At 38.9% G+C, this 7,606-nt stretch overlaps 1 protein-coding gene across 3 annotated transcripts in view; it reads right to left on the reverse strand.

The window, feature by feature from the left end:
- The window catches only part of LOC129718844 (monocarboxylate transporter 12-like), a 473,704-nt gene extending 467,875 nt beyond the window's left edge, over window positions 1–5,829 (reverse strand). The window contains exon 1 of one of the 3 annotated variants that reach the window (XM_055669973.1): window positions 5,554–5,829. The gene's annotated coding sequence lies outside the window, so the exon portion shown is untranslated. Of the gene's footprint in view, window positions 1–4,736 lie in introns of all 3 variants that reach the window. The other 2 variants (XM_055669970.1, XM_055669971.1) reach the window with 2 other exon arrangements.
- Between the last annotated feature and the right edge of the window lie 1,777 nt (window positions 5,830–7,606).

Consider the following 7,606-nt stretch of genomic DNA (forward strand, 5'->3'; position numbering starts at 1 on the left):
CTGTTCACGTAGAATGTGAATGGCCCCCAAAATGCTTTCCATATTTATAAACTCGTTTAAGTCGTTTAAGGCTGTTCAATATAGTGAAAGTAGCAAAGTGTTACTCCGAATTCATCTAAACAATGAAGTGATCCAGTACTTATTTTAAAAATATCAAAGAATTTTTTTTTATATTCTGAAAATATTTGAGATACAATTAAAAAAGTGATCAAAGTCACCCCAGTTTACGGTACACAGTTAAAGCTATTCTTTTCATTACCGAAATGGTGAAGATAGCTCTCCTGGGTGGGAAGATGCCCCGTTATTGCCCAATGAGCGCATCGCGCTAGACGTGAGAAACGCGTTCAGTAGTGCCGGTATGGACTACATGGCCTTCGCGCCTCGAAGTCCACGCATGCAAGATTCTGAAGAATTACTGCCAGAATCGAGGTCTAGTTTTCAAGATACAGGAGGATCAGAAATGTGCCCCAAATTCTGCAGGAGTACCGCAAGGTACCATCCTGGGCCCGGTGTTGTGAAATGCCATGGGGTTGTGATTGTTGGTTTTGTGAACGGCACACAGGAGGTAGACAAAATTATTGGGACAGGCGAAATTTTGTCAATTGCCAAATGACCATAACTTCACGAAAAATAAATCAATTCTGACGAAACATGTTTTATTTAACTGGAAAACTATCCTGGTTTCCTAGTATTACTCGAAAACTTAATGTGACCTACGTACACCGTCAATGTTCCGGATTTTGGGAGTGTGTATTTAAAATGTATGCTTTTACAACTTTCAGGACTTCTTCTGACATCTTGTTACAGGTTTATATGAGTTTATTGAGACTTGAAGATCGGGAATCCGTCACGGAATCATCGAGATATGAATTATTTAAGCATGGATATTGCTTTTTACAGCCTTTATTTCGCTTCAAGTTCTTACCTATTAAAAACTGACAAAGTTTTGCCTACCTCAATCATTTCGTTTATACCCTGTAACTTTTGAGGTCTACGGCGAGTCAATCAGACAGGTTGAGTCGAAGTATAATAGAGGACTGATGCGCTGGAGTTATCTCGCGTCGCATAGTAAAACCACACATTAAAACAAAAGGCGATAACCACTGCCGGGGGATGCACCATCGCCTCAAAATGATTCTTGAAACTCCTGAAAGTGATGGTCGACGGCAAGCTTATGTTTGAGAGCCACGTCGATCATGTCTGCAGGCTTCACTGGCTATCACGGCTTTATCTCGTATGATATCCAATAGTTCAGCGGTTTATGGCATTAAGCGTAAACTTCTAGCCAGTGCACAGTGGTCCAAACAGGCACAAAGTGGAACTAAATTCCATAGCGCGATTCTCCTTCATCTTAACTTCGGAACAATTGTTTGTATGAATGACCCGCATAATCTCAAATTATCAAAAGCTATGAAAAGTTAACTTTATTGGAAATGAAAAACCAACTTTTTTGTGTTTAGAGATGGAGGGATGGTTTATTTGGCAAAGTTGTAAGAAATTCGAAACTATGCAACTTTGCTGAACAAACAAAATTCTTATCTTCATTGGGTGCAAAATTGTTAGTTTTTTGTACCTAAATTTCGTTAGTTGCATTTTACAAGAAAACGTTGTTTGGAGAAGTTGTACACAAAACACACACTTTGCAATGACTATATCTCCAGGAGTTTTATTTACAAAGTTATAGTATACTTAAGTTTATTTTCTCGATAATTTTAAAAGGGCGAAAAACGATAGGGATAGGGTAAAAAGGAGCAAGTTTCCTTGAAGTTTAGTTGAAGTACTAAAAACTGGTGTAGGTTTTATTTGTTATAGTAGGTTTTCAGATGTTAAAAATACTAACTATTAAAGAGATAAAGGAATAGTTTATTCAACAAAGTTTTAAAAGATGTAAAAATATGAAATTTTACTCAATAAACAAAATTTCTATTTTTATTGAGTACAGAGTTACAGAGTATCTTATATGAGAGCTACTTAAAACTTATTATTTTGTACTTAACTTTGGTTAGTTGCATTTTACAAGAAAACGTTTTTCTAAACAATCATTGGGTATACAAAACACACGTTTCTGTCGAAGACTACATATATGCAGAACTTTTTCTTGTAAAGTTATAGCATATTTTGGCATGTTTTTTCGATTACATTTTGTAGTACTTGAGCAAAACTTTAAGAGCTCTTCTTGCGCCGTTGTATCCTATATGTTCTTAAAATTAACGGAAAAATAAGCGAATTTGTATTTGTAACGAGTTTGTAACGAAAAGTCCTAGAGATGTGCAGTCTTCGACAAAAACGTGTGTTTTGCATGTCCCAATGCGTCTTTAGAACAACGCTAAAAGAAAGTCAGTTAGACCATGGTTATGTCAGGCAGCACCTGCAAAGGTTCGGGCACATCAAGTCACCTATGTGTCCAAAAGTGTGGATGAGGAAGAGACTGCCAAGGATGTCTTCTTCGTATGCTCTCGTTTTGTGCGAGCGAGGCAATAAGAGGTTCGGACATCATTCCAAATGACTTGATGCAGATGATGCGACGCGGGCAACAGGAGGGCGTCTATTGCGACTGCTTCCCAGATCGTTCTAGGACAGTGGTTCCCAACCTTTTTGGCTCCGCGTTCTCTTTTGCTAAACAAAAAAAACTCCACGGCCCCCTTATTGAAGCACAGAGAGCTTCGCGGTCCTCCATAGGAATTTTAGATACAGGTTTTGCAATATGAAGCTGCGTTTTCCAGTCTCATATCGTTTTTGAAGTCTAATTTGTTTTGTGTGTTTGTCCTAATACGTGGAAGAGTCAAAAATCTGCTTTCACAGAGATATTTTGAAACAACTTTTAGTTACCCGTCAAATTTACCGAGAGCTTCACGGCCACCCTAGATGAACCTCACGGCCCTTTTGCGGGCGCGGACCCCCGGTTGGGAATCACTGTTCTAGAATTACAAGGCATCAATCGACGGGTCAATTACTGACATGTCAGTGAAAGCTAACTGCCCGGTTTTAAGTTAGTTAAGAGGTTTAAAAGGTAGAGGGTTTATCAAGCACAAGCCACTCCTTGATGAAAAGCTTAACGGAAGTGAAGGGAGACATAGGGCTGAAAACGCCAGTCTTTAGGGTTTTAGAGGGTTTCTAAATCCAACCCAAACTCAACTCCATTCCCTAATTTATTTTCTCTGTTTACAGCTTTTACGAACAGAATCTTTCATAGCTATACATTAGAGCGGCAATGACTTGTATGAAAAAATTGACCTTAGAATTTCGCTTAGTAACAACGCTCAAAAATTTCGTCATATCGAAAAAAAGCCTTTTTATATGAAATTTCAACTCAACCGAACTTTGGGAACATGTGCCTCAAAACGGTCAAAGTTTCACTCTTGATCGAAGAAAAATATGAAATCGTCGATATTGAGTTTATTCGACGTCATGGGTCTTAGAACACAATGTTGAGATATGGTGTTATCTCGAAATTTTTTTTCGAAAATATCGACTTTCTGAGACTAAAAATTTTCGGGCTGGTGCTAATGGAATATATGAGAAAAATTTGACCTTCGAATTTTGCATAGAAGTAGTGCTCAAAGGTTTCGTCTTCTCGAAAAGATGAAATTTCCAGCACAATCGGACTTCGGGAACACGTATCTCGAAGCCGTCAATGTTTCGATATCGACAATTTCATGGTGTATGCTTTTCTACATTAGTCGAAATAGTCCGATTGAGGAGAAATTTTGCGTAGAGGCTATTTTCGAGATGACGAAACATATGAGCACTACTTCTAAGCGAAGTACTAAAAGTCGATTTTCATTGCCACCCTACTATACATACATCCATTCAATGATTAGTACGATTAAAAAGTTTTTATTATTTCGTAAAATTCAAGTTTGGCTATAATAGGATAACTCGCCTGTACAGCAATTTTATAGCGGCAATAAGGAGGTTCTGATGGTGTTTTTACTTAATATCAAAGCAATGATACCAGTGTTGAACAGTGTTCATGAAAACCACTTAAAACTAATATAGCACTTAAATTCTTATTGTTAATTTGTTGTTTGACACTAAAATAGCAGAAATCGGTTATTTTTGAGCCATCTCTAAGATATATGTGAGAGATGAGCGAGCGCAACAGACACATATACATAGAATATATTCTGACCAATTATCGTTGCCTCCCCCGACCGTATTTAAGAGATGGTGAAAACTTTAGTTTTAATAATTTTACTGATATAAAGAAAGGAAAATTTTTTAGAAGAAGGATTGTAGTCATCCGGTATTTCTCACTATTTTGATTTATAAAAATTTGCCGTCACTGTAGTTGTTATTATTATGGAAGTATTATTATAGATAGTAAACAGGCAATATTCATATAATACATACACTGCACAACAAATATTGAATTTAGTAGATATGTCTTAATTATTAAAACTGGCTGAATTCGAAAATTCATCGAAAGAGTCACCTTCACTAATTCAATCGAAACAAAATCACATTAGTGTAAGGTTGAATTTGTTTTCCTGTGCAGACCAACAAGTCTATGGATCAATTCAATTGCCTGACTTCGGCTTGTATCTCGCAAGCTGATTGAAATTTGATTATGTTCGCGTTTCGCATTACAACCACACAAAAACTCTAGCGTGGTTCGTCTACCCTTTAGACTAGATACAGCAAGAATAACGGAACCACTAAAGAATTCTCGTTTTTTTTTTAATTTTTCAAATTCTCATTTATTTGCTTAATGTAAATATTTTAGTAATGACTACCATTTAGAACTCACTCAGTAATTACACTGACACTACAGTCCAAAGCTTGCACCACTCATGTTTCCATAATTCAGTTCGTTCAAGTTGCATGTGCAAACAGCTGAGCCAGAGATTGTTTATATCTCTTCTTGATTCCCAGTTTCTCTTTCTATATATTTCACTGATATTAATTGGTCGTTATTCACGCGATCTATCCTTTTCAATAGACAGACTACAAGTGTGAAGAGACATACATCACACGTGAACCGTACTGCATGTAAACTTATTTTAAATAACGGTAACACTATATTTTTGGCTGATGTAAAATGAGAAAATTGTTGTATATTAACATTCAGAACTAACTTTCTTCCAGCTCGAATAAAATCAGCGTACACAAGTTAAGCACATGATCAGCGTACACAAGTTAAGCACATCCCGTTTTAGTTAAAGTCACGACCAATTAAAACTTGCTGACATTTGATTGGATTCATGAAATCAAATCGTATTTTTTCTCGTTACGACTTGTCGACAGCTGAGTTATTATTATTATTAACTATTTAGTTAGTAGCCAAGCGGAGGGTGCGCTGGAATCCGTTTCTAACAAAACCAGCGGAAATTAATTTCACCAAGCAAAACAATCAACAGGTCCAACGACGTCGTCTGCCCCGTAAAATCTAAGCTGCCAGCAGAACACAGCATAGTGTGAAGCCAATCATGCCTAGCCAGCGGCAAGTCTTTTGCCAAACTTCATCGTTTATCGCACTATTGGATTTCACCCACTGCTCTACTGATTGAGTTCGACCGTGCCGTTGCCTGCTTACTTGTAGATTCAATTCACATTTTCACCCTCTCTTTCTGTTTTCCCGCGACCACGACGGGTGGCAGTCTAACGATAGCACACTCATCAACGCGTCACGATGCCACGGGGGATTCGAGCGACTTTAAAATCACGCAACCAGGGAATAAACATGTGCGATTACGAGTGGTGTGGTATCACGTACGTGACGTCACCGCAGACCTTAAAAATCGCGCTAACTTCACTGTACCTCGGATAGGACCGTCCACCGGAGCTGCCAAGATTCAAGACCGAAACGCGCCGAACGATGTAACCGACTGAGTGGACACGGTTTGAATAAATCAGCATGTTCCACAGTGTAAACCGGGGTGCTGCTGTGTGGATTTTGGCTCACGGATCGTGCTGCCGCCTGGTGGTCGCCAACTGACTTGCCATCTCGAGCGCGAACGACAGAAAAGGGCGCACTTTTCCTACACCCGACCCGGGCAGACACACAGTGGGACGAAGTTGATAATGAAAAGTTCCTAGATGTGTCCGTTTTCATCACTTGTGGTAGGTTAAAAACAGCAGAAAGCAATTTCCTGTTTGTAATTTGTTCTGTTGCTTGTGATCCATTCAGTGAAATTTAGCTAATTCACCTTCCTGTCTGACCCACTGCGCTCGGGACGCAGGTCCTGTCATGCTTGATGGGATGGGTGATAATCTCACCTTAAGGTGGTTTTCTCACATTGGCTACACGCTTTTTGGAAGTTTCGTTCGAAGAAAGTAAAACTGTGTTGAAGGTTTTTTTTGTCTTTTCATGGTATCGTAGAATCCTCCAGCCGCTGCCGAACAGTGCAGTAATACCGTAGAGCAGGAAGCTGTCGAGCGCATCTCGAAACGCGCATCCCTCACCCGCGTATGACGTCGCTCTCTCCGTCAGCGTCTATGGTAGACTCTCGATTTCAGCCCTGCCCCAACTTATCTCCACTTGTCTGTATCCCTAATTTCGCTTCGCGACGTGTGCTTGGGTTTTCCGAACGCTAGCACAGCTTCTTTTTCGTCACACTCAAGGTGAGCTCAGCACTTGCACTGTGGTTTACTGCTTCATGGTTTAGGTGTTGGTGAATGTGCGCTTTCTTTCGTCAAAATTTATTCATGATGGTTAAATGTGCAGTGACCAGTTTCTGTCTGGAGGGGTTAACCGTAGTTCCTGTGAGTAAGTGCTCTTAATTATTCTAACGAGTACATTGTACGGCAAAATGCAATAATATTCAAGCATCCCCTCCCGATGTTAGTAGAACATATTGTAGCTACTCGAATTTATGCTTACAATTAAAAAATGTGCGAACAACGAACATTCATTGATTTGCTTTTTAATTTTCCAAATAATCCACTTAATAAAGCACTTCAGTATTAATTAGCGTGGGGAATCGTTATATGGAAAAAACGAACCTTGATAGCAGAGAGCCAGAACCAAGTTTTTTTTTGTTCTATTTGGGGCCCCAAATCCTAAATTTATCGGAAGTCGATTGGTTTTGTCTCCGCTTGGCGTATTGCATTTCAAATTTATATGAAGATTTGTATGGAAAAACCAACTTTTATGCATTTTCCATTCTAAAGAGCTCAAAATGGCTCAAACGATAGATTCATGACTTCAAATGGTAGGTTTTTTGATGCCTAACAACTTGGCCGAAGACACTAAAGAGCTAGGGTGTTCCAAAAATACTAGAGCTATTCAAAGTTGAGTATGTCGAAATTTATGTTGCAAATCATTTTTTCTGCCAACACTGCCAATGTACTGGCGTCAGTCAGATTTCTATCAGAAGTAACCTTTGAAACACGTTGTAGATTCTTTCTACGCCAGAATATTGACCTAAATTTGTTTGTTTGATCCAGCAGAATGTACAAACTCGTAACGACAGGTTACTTCTGATGGGAATCCTACTGACGCCGGTACATTGGTAATGTTGGCAGAAAACAAGATTTTTTGCATTTAAATAGACATACTCAACTTTGAACAGCTATTGCTCTTCTTAGGAACATTCTAGCTCTTCAGTGTTCTCTGCAAAGTTGTTAGGCATCTGAAATACTATACTTTAACATAATGTAGTGC

The sequence above is a fragment of the Wyeomyia smithii genome, chromosome 1, assembly GCF_029784165.1.
Source record: "Wyeomyia smithii strain HCP4-BCI-WySm-NY-G18 chromosome 1, ASM2978416v1, whole genome shotgun sequence".
NCBI lineage: Eukaryota > Metazoa > Arthropoda > Insecta > Diptera > Culicidae > Wyeomyia > Wyeomyia smithii.